The following is a 23,340-nucleotide window of genomic DNA, read 5'->3' as shown; positions in this document are numbered from 1 at the left end:
AATTTGTGTAGGTTTTGTGTAACAGTCTGTGGATCTCTGTATCTGCTCCCATCAGTTTCAAGATGAAGAGTCCCTTTTGGCAATTATGGTACTCTCCAGTCTACTAATTTAGCAGAGTATCATAGCAGTCATTTTCTAAATGTCTCTGGGCTATCCAACCTCTGGTTCCTGGCTCTCCAGAAAGTGTCAGGCTTAGGCTCCCTCTTCTGGCATGGGTCTCAAGTTGAACTAGTCTCTGTTGGCTACTCCCACATGTTCTGTGCCACCTTTATCTCAGAACCTCTTGTAGGCAGGACAAATTGTAGGTTGAAGGTTTTGAGGCTGTCCTTGTCTCTGCATTGGAAGTCTTGCCTGGTTATAGGTGATGGCTGGTACAGGATCTGTATCTCCCATTACTGGGAATATTAGCTAGGGCCACCCTCATAGATTTCTGGGAGTTTCCAGTGAACTAGTTTCAACCTCTCTATGGAAATGCTCTTTAATTCCAGTTGTCTATCCCAGTACTTTCTCCTTCTACCTGTCTTCAAATATTTTTAATGAAGCTGATCTCTGAGATGTTGTTTGCTTATTCATATTTCTTTAAAAGCCTGGAAGCAGTCATGAGGCAAAGAGTTTCATGGAAACAGCCTCCTGGAACCTTGGCATTCCAATAGACCATATACTCAAAACCTGTCCCCATGTTAGTCTGGTGTACTGGATCATGTGCTCTCTTTCAGGAGTGTTTTATTATAAATGTCTTTAAGGATTGATTTTGACATATAGCCAAGCCTTCGCCAGTATTCCAATGTCCTAGGCAGTCCTTGAAGCCTACCCTGAGCTTGGAATTCAGTAAGAATGTTACCTATTTAGTAACATTCAAATTCTAGTAGAGACAGTGAAACTAATTAGGTATTACTATTTACTCAAACAGAGCTAGAAAAGCTCAGGGCTAGTCTACATAGTAATTACTTAGGACAATAGCTGAGTCACACCCAAACAGGACTACACAATGGCCTAGGAAATAGGTGGGTTGCCACATGAAAGGGTTAGTAGAAGGTAATTACCCTGGTTCAGTTTTTTCACTAGGCCCAGAGGAATAGCATAATCAGGTATTTACTAAAGAACCCCTGGTGGTGGGTTTAACAATAGACTAGCATTGCATCAGAGCATTCACCTGGCTCCTGTGTTTAGCTGATCTTTTAAATTAAGGGTTGTTCCTATTCTCAGTGGCCTGGCTCCTGCCATCTTTTTTTTTTTTTTTTTAAGATTTGTTTATTTATTATATGTAAGTACACTGTAGCTGTCTTCGGACACTCCAGAAGAGGGCGCCAGATTTCGTTACGGATGGTTGTGAGCCACCACGTGGTTACTGGGATTTGAACTCTGGACCTTCGGAAGAACAGTCGGGTGCTCTTACCCACTGAGCCATCTCACCAGCCCCCTCCTGCCATCTTTTTATGTATGCATTCTTTCTTGTTTTGTGTTAATGTAACTTGGTGGATGTGTTCGCCTGGTTGTCTTGTTTTTCTTCTGTATTAAAAGTCTGGTGTTTGTTTGGACTAAATACATTCAGATTCAGCACTCCCCCTTGAGTCTGCATCTGTTTGTCAATTCTCACCAACCCTTGTTCACCTGCAACCAGAAACCCGTTCCCCACAGATAGGAGACCCAATAGAGGTTATTCTGTGTCATTTAAGCACAAACATTTTATTCAGGTTAAACCAAGGTTATGTAGATTTTGGGGAAGGACAGGAGAATATCGAAGGAGTGAAAGGTCATTGGCAGAAGGCTAAGGTTACTGAGTTGCCTCATTAGTATAGGGAGGTGTTCTAGGTATTTGGTATGTGACTGCCTGCCTGTGATAGCCTGGTTGGATGTCCTCTGGGTACAGGCACAGAAACAGGGAAGGAGCTAGCTTTACTATTGATCTCAAGTTCTGAGATTTCTGGGATTTGAACTTGTTCTACCTCACCAGTCCTTTGCTAATTTGTCTGGTGGCATGGTCCACATGCTCTACATCAGTTTGTGTGTGTGTGTGTGTGTGTGTGTGTGTGTGTGATGTTTTCATGGGTGTAGTAAACCTTTTTGGATTGGAATTTTTTTCTAATATCTTCTGTAGGACTGGATTTTAACATTATTTAAATTTGATTTTGTCATGGAATATCTTGTTTTATCCATCTATGGTGATTGAATGTTTTGCTGGGAATGGTAGTCTAAGGTGTTATTTATGGTCTCTTAGAGTCTTAATCCATATGCTCAGGTCCTTCTTGCTTTTAGAGTCTCTGTTGATAACTTCAGTATAACTTTTATAGGCCTCTCTTTATATGTTACTTGGCTCTTTCTCCTTGCAGCCTTTAATGATCTTTATTTGTTCTTTAAGTTTAGTGTTTTGGTTATTAACAAGGAATTTTCTTTTCTGGCCCAATCTATTTGGTGTTCTATAAGCTTCTCGTACCTTTTATAGTCCTGTTCTTAACATCAGGGAACTTTTTTTCTACAATTTTTATTAAAAATATTTTCTTGGCCTTTGAGCTGGGATCCTTCTCTTTGTTTTTTTCCAATTATTCTTAGCTTTGGTATTTTCATAGAGCCCCAGATTTCTTGGATGTTTTATGTTAGGAATTTATTAGATTTAACTTTTTTTTTGACAAATCTATCAATTTCTTCTATTATATCTTTTACACCTGAGATTCTTTCTCCTATCTATTGTATTCTGTTGGTGATGTTGGCATCTGTAGCTCCTGTTAGCTTAATAGCTCTTCTATTTCCAGTATTTCCTCAGCTTATATTTTCTTTATTGTTTCTATTTATACTTTCAGGTTTTGAGGTTTTATCTGTTTACTCCACCTGTTTGTTTGCTTTTTCTTCCCTTAAAGGGGTTTATTCATTTCCTCCTATTGTTTACATTTTCCTGGATTTCTTTAAAGGATTTATTCATTTCCTTTTAAAAGAACTCTATCATCTTCATAAAGGTCATTTTAAGGTCATTTTCTTGTGCTTCACCTGTTTTGGAATATCAGGGTTTGTTATAGTGGGATGACTGGGCTGTAGTCAGAACACATTATCCTGATTGTTGTTTATTGTGTTCTTAAATTGGCAGGTAGGCATCTGGGCTTGGGATAAATATAGGTCTAAGTGCCACCTTTTGAGTTTCTATTAGTTGAATGGGTTTTTGTATCTTGGCTTCTGTTTCTTCTTTTGTCTTCCAGTCTTTTGGGTTTGTATTTCTGGCAGGTCACATGGCCTCTGGTTCAGCAAAGAGTTGAGGGCTGGTCTTCTGACAACCAGTGTGGCCTTTGGTCCATCAGGGGTTCTCTGTTTTTCTGATTGGAGTGGCTTGCACCTATTATGACTGGTGTGACTTGTACCTGAGTAGTGAATATGTTGGTTTTCATTTTTATTTTTTAACAGCTCATTGTTACCTTGTGTAAATTCCACATTTTCAGTATCCATCTATCCATTCATGAATATTTAGGCTGTTTGCAATCCTAGGTGTTTTGAATAGAGCAGCATTGCAAATGGTTGAGCAAATGTAGTAGAATGTACAGTCTTTTGTTATATGCCCAAAATTGGTATGGCTGGATCTTGATGTAGTCTAATTCCACCTTCCCAAGGAACAGCCACACCAATTTCCATAGTGGGTATGCAAGTTTGCACTCTCACCAGCAATAGATTAGTGTTCTCCTTATTCATTCTTGCAAGCATAGGCAATTTTTAATTGATCTTAGTCATACTGATGGTTGTAAGAGGAAATCTCAAAGTAGTTTTTATTTTCATTTTTGTGATGACTATTGATGTTGAGCATCTCTTTGTTTCTCAGCCATTTGCGTTTTCTATTTAGAGAATTCTCTGTTTACCTATTTACATAAATTTTAATTTGGATATTTATTTTCTGGGTGTCAAGTTTTTGAGTTCTTCATATATTTAGGTATTAGTCACCTATTGGAAGTGGAGTTGGTAAATTTTTTTTTCCATTCTGTAGACTGCTGCTTATTCTGAACAATGGTATGCTTTTCCTTACAGAAGCTTTTTTAGTAAAATGAGGCTTTGTCTAATAATTTTTATCTTGCTTCCTGTGCTATCAGTGCCCTATTCAGAAATTCTTTTCTGGTGCTAATGAGTTCAAGACAATTACTCACTTTCTTTTCTATAAGATTTAGTGTGTCTTGTCTTTTTTGAGGTCTGTCGTTTGAATATGCTTGGCCCAGGAAGTGACACTTATTAGAAAATATGGCTTTGTTGGAGTAGGTATGACCTTGATGTATGTAACTGTGGAGGTGGGCTTTGAGAGACTCTTCTCCGAGTTGCTTCAAAGACAATCTTCTCTTGGTTGCCTTCGAATCAAGATGTAGAACTCTCACCTCCTCCAGTGTTATGCCTGCCTGTATGTTGCCAGGGTTCCTGCCTTGATGATAATAGACCAATCTTCTGAACATGTAAGCCAGTACCAAATAAATGGTATCCTTTATAAGAGTTATCTTGGTCATGGTGTCTCTTCATAGCAAAGGAAACCCTATCTAAGACAAGGTTCTTGGTTCATTTAAAGTTGAGTTTTGTGCAGGAAGGTAAGTGTGGATCTATTTGCATCTATCTATATGTCCTCATCCATATACTGAACAATATGATACTGATTATGGAAGATATTATTGATTTTTTTTCAGCATGCATTTCTAGTTGCTTCATTAAAAAAATCAGGTGTCAATAGGTGATGGATGTATATCCAGGTCTTCAGTTCTATTTCCTGAACAATGTGTCTATTTTTATGCCAGAATCAATCAGGTTTTATGAGTATAGCTCTGCAGTACAATTTGAGATGATCTTATCTACAGGAATTCTTTTATTATTCAGCACTGTTAAGGGAAGCACTTCCCACATACCCAATAGTAAATAGCCAACACCAAATTAACTCAAAGGTCATTTTGGATATTTTTCCTTTATAGATCTTTTGCATATATATATATATATATATATATATATATATATATATATATGTGTGTGTGTGTGTGTGTGTGCATTCTAATTTTGTTTTTATGAGTTCCGTGTGTATGGTGTGGTGGGGAATCTGTGTTTGTTGTGCTTTTTCATTGGCTTTTTTTTTGTTTTTTTATTTTATAATATCCTGGTTTGTTTGTTTTTATGTTTTCTTATTTCATTTTAGTATCATAATTTTAATGAGACTTGATTGCATTCTAATGAGAAAGAGAAAGAAAGGTTAGATGGGGAAGTAGGGAGATTATGAAAATAATTCAGGGAGGGGGAACTTAATCAGAATATGTAGTATGGTAATTCTATTTTTAAGAAAAAATAAGATTATATAAGGGAGATCTGGCAATCTGACTGAAATGCAATGTTACCAGCTGTCTCATATTCCTAACTCCATGATTTTTCACTCCCTATTGGAATCCCTTGAAATGTGAGTGAATATAAATCCATATTTCTGTATGTTACTTTATCAGGTATTGTTTTAGTCCAACAAGTAATAACACAACTGTGAGGAAACTACAATTCCCTTGAGCTCAATTCAACTTCCATTGAGCTACATTGTTAACTCTTTAACATTATTTTTGAACAGAGTATTGATATGTTGATCATCCCAGGCTAGAAATTTTTCTATTGCCTAGGCAATCCTTTGCCTGGCGATCTTCCTTCTCTACCTCTATGTATTCAGCATCACAGGCCTTTACCATGAGCTACATGCACTTCATCACTAGCTGCAGTATAGAAGTTTATATGACTTAAACTATGGTAATATTTTGACTTAATACAGAGTTCCTTCTTAAGTACCTACTCAATGTTCAGAACTATGCTTTATGTTATATGTTGAATGTTTTAACCAATGAGGTTCAAGGGACAGAGTCCCATGGAGCTGAGGGTATTTGTAGAGCATTTGATATAGGATGGTACTGACTATAAACACAAGAGTTAACCAAAGGTGCATGAGTCTAGAAAATAAATATTTAGCTTAGCTGAACTGCAGAACATTGAGATTGCTTTTAGGTGGAGACATTCTTTGAATTGGACAGATCAAATTGGACCAGCCTGAAGGAAACACATATGGATGGGAAACCACCTCTGGTTTAACCAGGAGTGTTTCTTTTGGCAGTGAGTCCAGTTGGGCAAAAAGATTGGAAAGGCATTTTGGGTTCTGTTGATTTGACAGGGCCTACAGTGACTGGGTGCATTTGGATTTGACTCTGTAGACAGTGGAAAATATATGAATTGGGAGATAATTACTGTCAGGCATATAATTAAGGCAACATCATAGGAGCCAAAAGGGAACAGCTGTGGTGCTGGTGTAGCAAACCTGCAAAGAAAGTGGAACAGTACCAATAGAGGTGGTTACATAGATAGTACATGGAAAAGTCCATTTTCGAGATTTGCAAGTTAGCGAGTTAGACTTTCCACACAAAATTTTGCCAAGAGAGGAGTGAGTAACAGACTTGAGGGATAGTTTGGTTTTATATTAGAAACTTTGGGGTACACAAAAACTCCCAGGTGATAGATAAATGCTTAGCTGGCAGAATGAAGCTCAGGCGAGTCTTGTTTGGAAGAGGCTTCTCAGCCCTAAGGCCTGGGCAACTAGATCCCAGCATTCCAGTGACTTTCAGGTTGTGGCTTCATCAAATACTCAGTTCTTTTTGTCATTTTGAAACAAACAAACAAAAAAAAAAACAAACAAAAACAAAACAAAACATGGCAGCCTTTTTGAAATCTGGATTCTCTCTTTGTGAGCTGAAATTAGTCTTGGAGAGAAAAGAATCTTAAACGACAAATGTTTCAAATGTTGGTAGGCTTTCTCAAGACAAAGTTCAAGAGAAAAATCTCCAGTTGGAAGCCAGTAATTTTGGTTTGCTGCATATAAAAAACAGCCAGTGAACTAACCAGACAACTCTTTGGCTTCCTGAAGAGGGAATTTAAGTGAGAGGTGGAAAAAAATTAGACTTAGGTTTGGGGAAGGCAGCTGCCACCAGAGGGCAGTCGCACCTTGAGATGAGATAAACAAAGAAATTCTGCCATGGTTTTGTAATGGAGTGCTTGGTTACCAGGGAAATGTGCCATGTGACACCAATCACCAGGACAGCCACTTCTAGAGGACAGAGCTGGAGAATCCCACAGACACCTAAGTAGGCAAGCAATTTGATGTTTGCTCAGTAATTTAGAATAAACCAGTTCCCAATTTCTCTACATAGAAAATTGGTTTGTTGTTTTCTCTCAGTAAGAGGAATCACCTCTAGCTTTGTCTACAGCAGTGTCAGACCAAATCTGATTGGCAATATTTTTTGTATCTTAGGAGGCTGTTATGATTACAGTCACAGACGATGCCAACATTTACAAAAATGTTAATCTGTAAAGGTGGCCCCTCTATGTTGGATTCAGAAGACAACACATGATACCCTGTTTAGTAGCAGCTGTGCTTTCTAAAGAGTCAAAAATAATAGGAACTTCCCTTCAATGACTCTATAACAATGCCACAAGCCATGCCATAAAGCTTTATTTGACAGAAGGACAAAGGGTGCCTTGGAGAACATATATTACAAATTGTCAAAAGTAGAAAATAGTAAGAGTGACTTGAACAGATATGTTTTGTTCCCATGTCTTATATCTCTGTAAGTTCTCCACCTTGGATCTAGAACTTCTTGAGAAGCATGAAGAGGGAGAGGGCAGGAATGAGATATGAGAATGTGGGCAGGCAAACATTTAATTTGTCCTCATGTCTTTTTTTTTTTTTTTTTTTTTGAGACAGGGTTCCTCGGTGTAGCTCTGGCTGTCCTGGAACTTACTTTGTAGACCAGGCTGGCCTCAAACTCAGAAATCCGCCTGCCTCTGCCTCCCGAGTGCTGGGATTAAAGGCATGGGCCACCACGCCCGGCGGTGTCCTCATGTCTTGATTCAGAACAATGTACATGCTTCTTCAAGGAGGTAGCAGCAGCAATAAGGTTTTCAGGTAGCACTGTGGGCCGTATGAATCTTCAGTTGAGATCTTCCCTCATCTTACTCTGGAAATTAAATCATACATTCCCCCAGCTATATTTTTAATAAGCACAGGCATCTCCAGTGGACAAAGGAAGTGTCTAGAATTCAGAATGAAAGAGGCCCAGCAAAGAGAAAGAAATAGGTTAAGTATTCTCAGATTTCCAGAGAATGAACACTTTGTAGCAGCTTCTCTAAGTTGCATGCTAGAAGAACAAATACTTTTCATTCCATTCCACAAATCACAGAAGGAAATAGAGGAGGGGTTGTCCCTTATAATCTCAAAGTGAATGGTACTGCAGTCATGAGTCAAAGGTGGGGCTCCCTACTCTTCAGCTTTTGAAGCTAACTAATCTTTTGTAACAATAATGATGATGATTCCAATAGTTGTGGGTACCATTCCCTGAATAAACACAAAATATACACCATTTTCAATATTGGAATAATGTTAAAAGTATGATGCTCTTCATAGAAAACAGTAATTTCAAACAGCATCAAGACCAAATGACCCTGTTTTCAGCTCCTCTTCCCCCACCCTCCCTTGATGTCACCGCTTGGTGCTGTTTCAGTACATTGAACACAAGAGCATATGCAGCATTTTGTTTGGTATAAATGTTTGGAAGCTGGTGTTGCTATGCTATGACTAATTTCAAATGAAAAAATATATACTTCTGGAAAATGTGCTTGCTCCAACCTTCATGCCACTGAGGGGATAACATTTGAAAGGTAATTAAAGAAAATATCTTAAAAAAATAAATAAATAAAAAAGAAAGAAAGAAAGAAAGAAAGAAACAAACAAACAAAGAAACAAAGAAAGTCAGTCAGTCTAGGGAAAGACTTTCTACTGTGAGATGTAACACAAGAACAACATATAGGGCATCTCCTAATCAGACCAGACCAAACCCAAAGGACTGGGTAGCAAAGGGTTGTGTGTCAGCTTTATTTTAAGAACTTCTAAGGATATTAAAATTGTCCTACCGAGATAGAGATTTGTTAAATAAATAATATTAGACCTTTCTGTTTATTTTCTAAGTTTCTATTAAGACCCTATTTCATTGTATAAATATCACTTTAGGTAATATATTTTATACTGAAGACTCATAGATAAGTACAAGAATCTACACTGTAAAATAAAATGTAATTATGTTTTTATACACGAAACTATTGTTATTTTTCATATTTTAGAAAAAGTATTTTCATTTCAGGCATATATACAAAATAACACATGTACATGCATGCACACATATGTGTGCACACATACAGAGACAACTCTGGCACAAGAGGAGTTTTAGAGATGGCAAAAGCAACAGGCAAAGATGAGGGAGGCAAAGGGACTGACATGTGCAGTCTGACAGGAATAGTCTCAGGCCCAGGTCTCTTTGCCTGAGATATTTCACTATTGTTATTCATTTCTGTGCCTCTTATTTTATAACTCTCAAACTACAACCTTTACTTCTCTCAGTGTCATCTTCGCAGAAATTTATTTACATAATTTTGTGTCTTGTTCTTTTTAATAAAGTCAAAGTACACATTCTACTCTCTAGCTACGGAAAACCCTTGCTATTTTGTTTAAAAATATTATCGTGCTCACTTTTATGCTTTTCACAGTTCTATATGCATATGTTGAGTAAATTGCCTTATAGTCCTTTACAGGAGGGATAAAAACCTTTCTCCTTCAGAGACAACCATGTTTTCACATGTTGGTCAATCATAATGATTTCTAACTAAGTTGGTTATATTGTAGCCTCTTGACTTTCCATTCTCAATAGTTAGATGAACTCTGCTTTAAGTAAGGATTTAGAAGTTTTATGTATATATGTATGTATGTATATGTATATGTATATGTATATGTATATGTATATGTATATGTATATGTATATGTATATGTATATGTATATGTATATATGTATGTTAGTGTGTGGAGGGCAGAGATCAGTCTCATGTTTTGTTCAATTGTTCTTTTTCTTTTTAATTTAATTTAATTTTAAAAATTATTCACTTTACATTCTTCTCATTGCCCCGTCCAAGTCACCCCCTCCCACAACCCTTTTCCCCTCCCCCATCCCTTTTTCCTCTGAGCAGGTGGGGTCCCCCTGGGTATTCCGCAACCCTGACACTTTTAGTCTTTGCAAGGCTGGCTGCTTCCTCTTACACTGAGGCCAGACAAGGCAGCCCAACCAGAAAAAAATATATCTCAGGTAGGCAATAACTTTTGGGATAGCCCCTCTCCAGTTGTTTGTAACCCACATGAAGACCAAGCTGCACATCTGCTATATATGTGAGGGAAGGCCTAGGCCCAGCCAGTGTATGTTCTTTAGTTGGTGGCTCAGTCTGAGAATCCCAAGAGTCCAAGTTAGTCGATTCTGTTAGCCTTCCTGTGGAGTAACTATCCCCTTCTAGGCCTGCGATCTTTTCTCCTGTTCTTCCATAAGAATTCCCAAGCTCCACCTACTGTTTGGCTGTGGGTGTCTGTATCTGTTTGAGTTAGCTGCTGGGTAGAGCTTCTCAGGGAACAACATGTCCATTTGTTTCTCAACACAGCCTGGAGTTTGCACAGTAGACTAGAATCCAGGAAATGCCAGTGATCTTTCAGTGTTTACCTTCCCAGTATTGGACTAACAAACACATCCAGCATATCTGACCTTTTAGCATGAGTATGAAAAATATTAGGCCTTCATGTGTGGCAAGTACACTCCTGGTCAGCCTATTTCACTAGTCCCTAGGAATTAGACCTTTATTTTTTCTCATCACAATTTCCACCATACATAAATGCTATTCTTATACTTCATCCTCTCAATCTCATCCTATAGAAATTTATATGTAATGATTATTAAGTACTTCATTATCATACTATGCTAATGAAAATGTTGTTCATAGTTGAACCAGTTAATAAGTTGCATTTTTCTCCTCCTAGGGATACTTTCTATATTCCTGAGTGCAATTGTTGTTGTTGTTGTTTTTTATCTATGTTTTTTTGTTTTTTAGGTGAACTTATTAGTAACAAGATTTCATCAATTTCTGAAATCTACACTGAGAACATTTGCTTGTTTTACATATTCTGGCTATCTCGTCTCTCAATGCAGTTACTTTTCTCATGTGATCTGGTTGTTCACCTTGTTTGGTATAGCACTATTTTCCTGGGCCCTAACTGTATGTGTACTCCAGAATTCCTTCAATTGCTGACATGTTGCTATGTCATTATCTTTCTATGTTTATGACTCTGTCTTCATAGAACACATTCTTCTGCAATTTTCTTTGAAGGCTGTGTTAAACCTAACACATTAAAAGTACCATAATGAAGCAAACATTAATAGCTTGCATGCTATTATTTCTATTTATTTACATATTATTTGTGAGACATTATAGGAAATCTAGAGATGATTTAAAGAACTTAGGAAGACATGTTTAGATTATATGCAAATAAATACTTCATACAATTAACTTGATTTCCTGGGGATTTTGACATCTGCAGCATAGTCTGGAGCCAATCTTCTATAGACACTGAGCAGCAATTGTATCTATGGGCAGGATAGGAAAAAATTCTACCACAATGAATAAAGAAACAAACTACAACAAGAGAAGCAATGTGATGCATACTGTAACAAGGCAGGAAAGGGAGAGAAGATGGGGAGAATTTCAGAATAATGTGTAAAGCCTAAGACACCTATCTTGTCTTTAATACAAAAGCCAATCTCCAGATATTCTCTTTGATCAAATCTCTTCCTATATCATGAGAAGCAACAGTCATTCTTCCAGGCCTCACTAAGGCTTGTGTGCAGTGCCTTTATAACTTCAAGGGTACAGCTATTTCATAATTGTGTGTATTTTTCTGTGACAACAAGTAACTTTGTTGTTTTTTCATTTTCTACAACTTGAAGAACAATAAGTAACAGAGTAATGAATATCTTTAAAACAGAAGAAAGGTGTTATGTGGGAGGAGTTAAAGGCAACACAAAAATACTAAAATTAAGTAATACTTAAGTGAGTTACTTTGCAAGTTTAAAATATTTATTACTTTTTAATATTTCAAATTTTTAAATTAAAATTTACTGATAGTATCTTCCTTCCTTCTTCCTATTCTAGCTGCTCCCAAGTCACCTTTCTCTAACTTGCTCATGTTCATTTAAATATCGTAATATAAAATAGACTAATTTTCTATTACTTGTAAAGTAAATCAACATTAATAGATAAAATTTTAATATTAGAAGAAAGAAGCAGATAATAGGTCTTAGAAATATAAAAGATCTAGACCTCTATTCTACAGGAGAGCCAAAGAAATGCAGATTCTCACTCAAGAATTTAATTTCTGCAGAGAAGAGAGGAGATATTCTGCATTTCTAAAACAACAAAAGGTATCATGCATTAGGGACTGCCCAAAAGCTTGATTTTCTTTCCATGGTCAAGTTCAGGCTGTCACCTGACACTTCAGTCCTCTCTGTGGAACTAAATAAGTGTTGGTCAACTATTGTCAGATACCTAGAGAAAGAAAGCTATATTGCAATTGAGATGCTCTTGGAAACTGTGCAGTGGAGCAATAAGGAGACCAATTTTCTTTTCCCAAAAGGTCAGCTAAAAGAGCTAAGGATCTTTAGTGGATATGGTATTACAAAATGGCTACAGTTTCTGAGGATTAAAAAAAGTTATCTTTCCAAATAAAAGAATTAGAAATCCTTTATAACTGGATATGTGTAGTGAGTTGTTGGCTCTCAAATAATCCTGAAGACAAGACTCACCCTTAGATAAGAAGCTATGGGCAATTGATGGCTGCTGGAGGAGGGGGAACCAGGTTTATTCAGAGATGTAGCACCTGAAAGGCTACCCATGGTTCAGTAGATGATTTTACTCCCAAGCACATAGTGTTATCAGTAAGTGGGCTAAATAGCTTTGAAAGATGGGAGAGGAAAGTGGTAGAGGGATAGGGTAAGTATTGTATTTCTGTTGAATCAATCCCCATTACCCTTTCCAGATAGGAGGATAATGGGGGTTGACTTAATAGAAATACATTATATATATGTATGTATAAAGTGCTTTATTAAAAGAGAATCTGGGTCTAGATATTTTCTCGGTTCACAGTGTTGAGAGCTAACTTAGAAGTAGATTAAGTAAAATCTTTCCCCATCCCTTATGATTCTAATGTGATGGCACATCCTTATGCAGGGATCTTTGAATTTGAGTGATTCTAAGTGATGTCACCTATCATAATTCAGAGAAATTATAAGGAAATGATAGTTCTGATTTTAGGGTCTAAAAATAAAAATAATAATTTTTTGCCTTCTCTCTTGGAGAGAAGGCAAAAGGAAATCATCCTCCATATTGGAAGGACACATTTGCAGCCCCAGAAAAATTCTCAAAGCAAGGAACTGAGGCTGTGGTCAGTATTCAACAATAGCTTCTCATGAGTCGACTCAGAGTTTTTTTGTTTTTTGTTTTTTGTTTTTTTTTTTTTAATGTAGATCTATCCCACCAGTCATTCAAGTCAGGTTTGTTCAGGGATGACTAAAGAAGACCTGGCTGACATCTTAAGTTCAACCCAGTAGAAGATAGTGAATTGGGAAGCCCTTTCTAAGCTGTGCACTCAAATGGCGTGAGATAATACATGTTTATTATTGTTTACTTGTTAAAGCTTCAGCTAATTTGTCTTAATGAGACAGTTTTGATGTCATCATAATTTGGCTTCTCTCTGACTGTCATTCTGATCTTTGATTCTTTCCTTTGGTTGCTTGCTATTTTTTAGATTTCATAATCAATTTAGGAGCAGCTTTTCTAGTTCTATTTCAAAAATATATCTTTATTATGATTACAATTTCATTTGCATATTGATGGTAGTACAAATTATATAGGCTATTATAACCAATATCTAAGTTTTCCCATCTTGCTCCCAGAATAAGTATATGCACACACACACACACACACACACACACACACACACACACACACACACACACACGTTTCTTAACTATCATCTGAGTTTGAGACTTCTTGTCCTAGCCTAACTCACCCATTCTAATTCAGAATGGGTTTTCCTTTTGTGACACTATTTGAGTCAAATCCCTCTGCCCTGCATTCCAGCCTCACTGATGGTTTTTGATGGTTTTAATGCATGGCAGCTATATTACCACTGTAAAACTTCCTTGCAGTGGTTCCAGTCTTTCATAATACTTCTCCCAGGCAGAGCATGGCTGGCCAGCTTTGAGTGTGGCTGGCTCCACACTGTTTATTCTCTCTCTGACTACTACATTTCTAGTTCTACACAGACTTCTAGATACTCTTTGTTCCATTACTCTCTTATGGTCTTTATAACATTTATTACTACTTGATTTTATAGCATTTTTGCATGTAATGCCTATATCCCTTCTGTGGAATATAAACTTTAACAGAATGTAAACTTCATGTCTTCTTCAATATATTCACTTTTTCTTATACTTCTACTCACCAACTTCTTTTGATACTTTTAAGTTGAGAAACTATATACATACATACATACATACATATATATTCAGGGTTTTTTTTCTGTGTAGTCTTAGATTGTTTTTCTAGTTTTGTCTTCCCCATCCACTCACTTCTAATTATACTCCCTCTATGTTGTTTTTTTAGAAGAAATATTTCCTTTCCTCATGACATTTAGATTTTGGCAAATTAAAAAACTGCTTTATTGTGAATGAACTCTTCTTTCAAGATATTTTCTATATAACAATGATATAATGTGGATATATTTCTCTCCAGATTGCTGCACAAATAATAGGTTCAGATATCTTTTCTTTATTCTGTTTAGTTAATTGTTCCTTACTATCAAAAACTTGGTTTAGATTACTGTTCTTCATTTCATAAATGTATTCTGATCAATTCTGTACCATGGTATTTTCTTGTTTACTTGATCAGAAATGCTAATTTATTTAGAAGCCTGGTAAATAAGATATCTGTGTAAGATGTGATCCACAATGCTAGATTTCTGTGGTTTGTCTGAGAATTTTAATCTTATCCTTTAAAATGAAAAGTATTGGAGGGGGACTTCGTCATGACAACTGTGATTGTCTTTCAACCTATGCCCTCTTTCTCATATTGGTCATTCACCAGTTGCTGGGGCTATGTTCATCATAATTCATAAGTCCAACTCTGGCAAAGCATCAAGGTTCCAAAGAACACCTATATATATATATATATATATATATATATATATATATATATTTTATATATATATATATATAATATATAATATATAATATACTATATACTATATACTATATACTATATACTATATACTATATACTATATACTATATACTATATACTATATACTATATACTATATACTATATACTATATACTATATACTATATACTATATACTATATACTATATACTATATACTATATACTATATACTATATACTATATACTATATACTATATACTATATACTATATACTATATACTATATACTATATACTATATACTATATACTATATACTATATACTATATACTATATAATATATAATATATAATATATAATATATAATATATAATATATAATATATAATATATAATATATAATATATAATATATATATATATAATTTACATTTGACAATTGTGGACTAACCTCTCTAACTATCTACTAGCTATTTCTAAAGCTGCAATTGTATCTAGTTTTAATAAACAGAAAATCTCTACTATCTATGTTTTTATTTCCGTCTTCATTTTGCTATTTTCTCATTGTTGAGCTTTGGTGCTTCCCTATAATTAACTGCTTAATGTCACTATCAGCAAAAACACTCCCTTCATGAAATCAGATATAAGTCCATTTATATTACTTATTTTCAACACCTAAAGGAAAGTAATGTGAGATACCCAAGACATAGTAAACATCATGAATATACACTAAATGCTTGAGTGAGGAAGGAATAATTAAATCTGTTTTTGTTTGATTGATTTTGGTCTCCTTACTTCAGCAGGGCTCAAAAAGATGTCTAAGTTTTAAGTTGGACAGGGAAATTAACTCAGTGGTATAGTTCTTCTCTAGTACGTGAATGGCTCTATGTTCAAACTCCCACACCACAATAAGAAGAAAAAGAATTGAAGGAAAGTGTTAACTGTGTCCAGAGTATGAAGCAAAAGCAGGTACTTTGCCCTCAATCACATGGCCAAAGCTGAGCCTGATATATTTTTGATGCCTGTGGTATTCTACATACCATCAACCAAGGCAGAAACACAGAAAAATTATAGTTAAGAGATGATTTTTTTAGGAGGGGACTATTTAAATCAGATGTATTATATTACCCCCTTAACTAAAAGAATACATATTCAGGGCACATTTCCTGAGTCAGAGTTCACATAGGAACCAGAGGAGTATGAAGCTTTTCTGCAAGCCATGTTAAAGGAGCCACTTATTGCCTTTATTTCTTCATCCTCCATATGGAAAGCACTTTCAGAAGTGTAAAGTAGTCCCTGGTCTCGAATGAGTACTCATCATAGCAGACAAGCTCATTTAAGATTATTGTGCCCTTAGATGCTCATCACAGGCCCTGAATGAGTTAGCTGACTCTATGAATGGAAAAAAATAGACATACTTTGAATGGGATAAGATGTGTCAAAAATACCCAATTGCTTCACATTCTATGTCACTTACAATTAAAAAAGAAAAAAAAGCATGACACAATTGGAATGGTACCTTTATTTATTACAGCTTTTTTTTTTTAGTGTAGACTTTATATATATATATATATATATATATATATATATATATAATGTATTTTCCTCAATTACATTTCCAATGCTATCCCAAAAGTCCCCCCATACCCCCCCCCCACTCTCCTACCCACTTATTCCCACTTTTTGTCTCTGGCGTTCCCCTGTACTGGGGCATATAAAGTTTGCATGTCCAATGGGCCTCTCTTTCCAGTGATGGCCTACTAGGCCATCTTTTGATACATATGCAGCTAGAGTCAAGAGCTCTGGTGTACTGGTTAGTTCATAATGTTGTTGCACCTACAGGGTTGCAGATCTCTTTAGCTCCTTGGATACTTTCTCTAGCTCCTTCATTGGGGGCCCTGTGATCCATCCAATAGCTGACTGTGAGCATCCACTTATGTGTTTGCTAGGCCCTGGCCTAGTCTCACAAGAGACAGCTATATCAGGGTCAGCAAATGCTTGCTAGTGTATGCAATAGTGTCATCGTTTGGAGGCTAATTATGGGATGGATCCCTGGATATGGCAGTCTCTAGATGGTCCATCCTTTTGTCTCAGCTCCAAACTTTGTGGACCGGAAGGGACTTGTGCCCCTGATCAGGCCAGTCTATCGGCTTCCCTAGTTAATGAAGTCTCAGGTCCGGAGCGATTGGATTGGAGCAGACACTGTGCTCCACTCACCAGAGGTCTTAGGATCCCATGGGGGATCCTGTGTGGGTCCTTGTGGGTGTCCAGAGACTCTGTGGGCAAGGCACCCTGGTGCTGGAGTCTCATTAGAATTTTCTTAACAACAATGAATATTGTAATGCTCTTATATATGCTTGTTGCAATTTATTCAATTTAAGGAGTTTAATCCAAGACCACATCTTGTGTAAAACTTCTCTCCCATGGTAAAAATGTAATAGTGTATTTTATAGAAAGAACACAAAATTGTTAAGCTTTAGATTTAAGTTAACGTCAGAAAACTAATTTTAAAGCTGTATTTCTCAACCATCCTAGTGCTGTTACCCTTTAATACAGTTCTTTTTGTTGTGGTGACCCCCAGCCATAAAATTATTTCTGTTATGAATAGTAATATAAATATATGATATGCAGGATATCTGCTATGTAACCCCTGTGAAAGTGTAGTTCCACCCCCAATTGGGTCACATCCCACAGGTTGAAAACCACTTTAAAGTTTAAAACACACACACACACAAACACACACACACACACACACACTAAATAACTTCAATGGCTACAATTCATAGGCCTGAAAACACAAGGTTTCGATGACTGAACAATTTAATCATGCTAAGTTTATATTGTTTTATTTTTCTTCTCACATAACAATGAGCGAATTTAGGTTTTATAAACTCATTAAAACTGTGAAGATAGATAATAATCTCAGCTATTCCCTCCTATACTGGAGGCCTGGCTTTGATGAATTTCTTTGCTCTATTTTCCTTACCACTGTGGTCTGTCATTATTCAACTTGATTTGTTACTGAGCTACCTAATGTGATTAACAAGTGATCTTTCCTCTAGGCAGAAACTAAATCATGTACTTAGAAATATGATGGAGACATTTCTGTATGAAATGTCTGGCTATACTAGAAGAATTACATACAACATATTTATTCAAACTGTCTTCTCAACAGAAAGAAAAAAAGTTAGACTCTTGGAATGACAGGAACCTTCCTACTCTAAAGTAAGACATCAGAAGTACAGGCAGGTTTTGGTGAAAAACAAATGCATTTGCTTTACAATAAGTTGAGGTTTTCTAGAAGAACAGAACACACACACACACACACACACACCAATAAATATAGGTTCATTAGAATGGCTTACAGGCTATGGTTCAGCTAACCTAACAATGACTCTCTAAGAATAGAAGGTCCAAAAGCCCAGTAATTATCACAAGGCTGGATGTCTCATCTAGTCTTTAGTATTCACCAGAATCCTGAAGAAATAGGCTGTAATGCCAGTTAAGAAATGGACTTGCCAGAGAGAGGGAGAGCAAGCAGGTACAGAGAGTAAGCTTTCTTCTGCCTAGTCCTCTAAATAGGTTGCTCACAGAATGTGTGGGCCATGGGAGGAGTGAATCTTCCCACCTTAAAAGATCTAGATTAAAAGTGGGTCTTCCCAGTACAAATGATTTGATTTTAAAAAATCCCTGTCATATGTTTCCAGCATCTTGGAGTTTAGTTAGTTCCAGATTTAGTCTATTGACACCAAGCATACATCACAGTCATAACCAATCTTTAAGCCCAGGAATTATCTTCTCAGAAAATTCCCACTTTTTCTTCTGGCTAGTGTTCAGGGCACACATGGTAGTTTCAGTATACTAAGTTAGTGTTCAAGTTCTCAAGGCAAATGTTTCCTCTTGGTTTCTTCCTTTCCTTAGTAGAATAATGTTGAATTTAAACAATTTCTTGATTTCAGTGACTAGCACCAAACCATTGATCACCTGGCTGTCCCTGTCAGGAGTGGGTCACAAAACAAAACAAACAAACCCAAGAATCAAAGGGATTACAAGACTGGGACTAAGATAAGAGAGTGTATGGGACAGATTAACCAGAATTCATTATATAAATTTATAAATTCTCAAAGATCACACAATTAAAAAATGAAAGAAATCTCTCTTATTTAGTATTTCTGCATTGTATATCTTATAATCAAAGACATTTAATGAAATAATGTTCTTGCATAATCCCAGTTCAAATAAAACCATGCCAAATTTAGAGTAGCTCCTCTGCTGTGGCTGACATGGACATAAATAAAATGTCAAATAAACTACAACAAATTCACTATATCCTATTTTTATTGAGTTTTGTCTATGATAGTCAATAAAAGATAATGAAAGTAAAACTATTTAATCTACATTCTAAGCCACTTTATAATTTTGTTAATATTTAAATTTATGAGCACCCCATAAAATATTGCTGGCAATATTCTAAACAAATTTATTTTTAAATTATGTTCAATTTATTTAATCATTTTTGTTTGTTTTATTTTTCTTATTTTTGATTGTTTCACACATATAAATTTTTGTAAATGTGTATATAAATATAAATATTGAGATTATATTTACTCCTTCCCCATTGCATTTTATAATGTCTTTCTTTCCCTTATATCTCTTTTTTTTCCCATCTAGTCCCCCAGTGGTTTTTAATCACTAGAGTAAATGACACCTCCTTCTATTGCAATCATCAACAGTAACTAGCTTTTTAGGAGTGAGTTCTCAAGGGCACCTCCTCTAGCCATAGTGGAATGTTGGAGAACTCAGTGTTCTGCATATATCCACAGCTGCTGTATGTTTATGATTGTAATTCCATTATTAAATCTAGAAAGCAGGTTCCTCTGGTAGGTACCAGTGTGGTGTCACCTTGGGTGTGAACTCACCAGACAGTCCCGTGGTCCCCAGAGGACTCTTTACCCTCTAGGCCCCCTATCATGCCCAGGATCACTGGTGAATAGAACATAACATCTGTTCCAACACCACCAGGAGTGCCTGGGGCCAGCAGGAGCAGGGACACAGGAACTCCACCTGACAAGTGGCTCAGGTTTCTTCCAGTCAACATTGGTCTACCTTGGTTTCAAACTCAGTGGACGGGCCCATTGCCCCCAGAGGAGCTACCACTTCCAGGAGTTCTAACAAGCCCAGCATCTTAGGATCCCTGGATCCCAGGATCCCAGGAGCTTGGTCACCCCAGGGTCTCAGGGTCTCAGAGGAAGCTTGGCTGTCAAGAATCTCAGAATCGAGGCAGAGGCAGGCGGATTTCTGAGTTCGAGGCCAGCCTGGTCTACAAAGTGAGTGCCAGGACAGCCAGGGCTACACAGAGAAACCCTGTCTCGAAAAACTAAAAAAAAAAAAAAAAAAGAATCTCAGAATCACAGAGAAAGCTGGACTCTGAGGAGTTCTAACTCAACTGGGATTATAGGAAGGACAGGCTCCAATCAGATATATCAAGGGTAGGGAGCACTTGAGATAATCAGATGGCAAGAGGCAAGCATAAGAACAGAAGCAACAGAAACCAAGGTTGCTTGGCATCATCAAAACACAACTCTCCCAACATAGCAAGTCCTGGATACACCATGACACCAGAAAAGAAGATATGGATCTAAAGTCATTTCTCATGATGTTGATGGAGGACAGTAAGGATATAAATAACTCCCCAAAAGAAATACAGGAGAACACAAGTAAACTGCTAGAAGCCCTTTAAAGAGGAAACACAAAAATCCCTTAAAGAATTACAGGAAAATACATCCAAACAAGTGAAAGAATTGAAAAAACCATCCAGGATCTAAAAATGAAAGTAGAAATAAATAAAAATCACAAAGGGAGACCACTCTGGAGATAGAAAACCTAGGAAATAAGTCAGGAGCCACAGATGCAAGCATCACCAACAGAATATAAGAGATAGAAGAGTGAATCTGAAATGCAAAAAGATCCTAATCCAAAACATCCAGGAAATCCAGGACACATGAGAAGACCAAACCTAAGGATAATAGGCATAGGCGAGAAGGAAGATTACCAAGGGCTAGTAAATACCTTCAACAAAATTTTAGAAGAAAACTTCCCCAACCTAAGAAAAAGATGCCCATGAACATACAAGAAGCCTACAGAACTCCAAATAGGTTAGACCAGAAAAGAAATTCCTCCTGTCACATTAAAAAAAAAAAAAACACCAAGTGCACAAAAAAAGAATATTAAAAGCAGAAAGGGAATAAGGTCAAGTAACACATAAAGGCAGAGCTATGAAAATTATACCTGACTTCTCACCAGAGACTATGAAAATCAGAAGATCCTGGGTAGATATAATACAGATCCTTAGAGAACATAAATGCTACCCCAGGCTGCTATACCCAACAAGCCTCACAATTACCATAGATGGAGAAACCAAAGTATTCCATGACAAACCAAATGTTCACATTATCTTTCCACAAATCCTGCCTGTCAAAGAATAAGAAAGGGAAAACTCCAACACGAGGAGAGAAACTATGCTGTAGAAAAACCAAGAAAGTAATCTTTCAACAAACCTAAAAACAAAATAGCCACATGAATAGAATTCCAACACTAACAACAAAAATAACAGGAAGCTACAATGACTTTTCCTTAATATCTCTTAATATCAACAGACTCAATTCACCAATGAAAAGACATAGACTAACAGACGAGTTACATAAATAGGACTCAACATTTTGCTGCATACAGGAAACCCACCTCAGTGACAAAGACAGACACTACCTCAGAGTAAAAGTCTGGAAAACAATTTTCCAAGCAAATGGTCCCAAGAAACAAGCTGGAGTAGTCATTCCAATATCTAATAAAATCAAATTTCATCCTAAAGTTATCAAAAAGGATAAGAAGGGACACTTCATACTCATCAAAGGTAAAATTTTATAAGATGACCTCTCAATTCTGAACATCTATGCTCCAAATGCAAGGGCAACCACATTCATTAAAGAAACTTTACTAAAGGTCAATTCACATTTAACACCGCACACAATAATAATGGGAAACTTCAACACCTCACTCTCATCAATGGATAGGTCATGGAAACAGAAACTGAACAGAGACACAGTATAAATAACAGAAGTTATGAATGGATTTAATAGATATCTATACAACATTTTATCCTAAAACAAAAGGATATACCTTCTTCTCAGCACCTCATGGTACCTTCTCCAAAATTGACCATATAATAGGTCACAAAACTGGCCTCAACAGATACAAGATGATACAAATTATCTCATGCATCCTATCAGATCACCATGGACTAAGGCTGATCTTCAGTAACAACATAAATAATAGAAAGCCCACATACATGTGGAAGCTGATCAACACTCTACTGAATGATAACTTGGTCAAGGAAGAAATAAAGAAAGAAATTAGAGACATTTAGAGTATAGTGAAAATGAAGACACAACATACCCAAATTTATGGGACACAATGAAGGCAGCCCTAAGAGGAAAACTCATAGCACTGAGAGCCTCCAAAAAGAACCTGGAGAGAGCATACACTTGTAGCTTGACAGCACATCTGCAAGCTCTAGTGTGAGGAGCTGCCCTCACATTCGCCATTACAAGATGGTGCCGACATCCTGTGTTCTAAGTAGTAAACAAATAATCTGCTCATGTGCCGGGGTAGTTTTCCACTCCATGTGCTCTGCCTTCCCCGTGACGACAATTTGGTCAATGGGCTGCAGCCAATCAGGGAGCGACACGTCCAAGGCGGAGGGCAATCCTCCATAAAAGGGACAGGGTTTTGCCATTCGCCCCTCTTCTCCTCTCACTCCTGAAGAAGTAAGCAATAAAGTTTTTGCTGCAGAAGATTCCGATTGTCCTGAGCGTGTTCTTGCAGGTGGGGACAAAAGCTCGGGATACTCTAGCACAAAAAGAAGCAAATTCACCCAAGAGGAGTAGACAGCAGGAAATAATCAAAATCAGGGCTGAACTCAACAAGTTTGTTTCAAGTTGAAACAAAAAGGACCATAAAAAGGATCAACCAAATCAGGAGCTTGTTCTTTGAGAAAATCAACCAGATAAACCCTTAGCCAGACTAAGTAGAGGGCACAAAAACATTATCCTCATCAACAAAATAAAAAATGAAAGGGTTTCATAAATTAATTGTTTTTAATAGCTGAGTAGTACTCCATTGTGTAATGTACCACATTTTCTGTATCCATTCCTCTGTTTCGAGACATCTGGGTTCTTTCCAGCTTTGGC

The sequence above is a fragment of the Mus caroli genome, unplaced genomic scaffold (assembly GCF_978045245.1).
Source record: "Mus caroli unplaced genomic scaffold, Mus_caroli_1 scaffold_13, whole genome shotgun sequence".
NCBI classification, from domain to species: domain Eukaryota; kingdom Metazoa; phylum Chordata; class Mammalia; order Rodentia; family Muridae; genus Mus; species Mus caroli.
The sequence above is the reverse complement of the archived record's forward strand: the minus strand, read 5'-3'. Positions refer to the sequence as shown.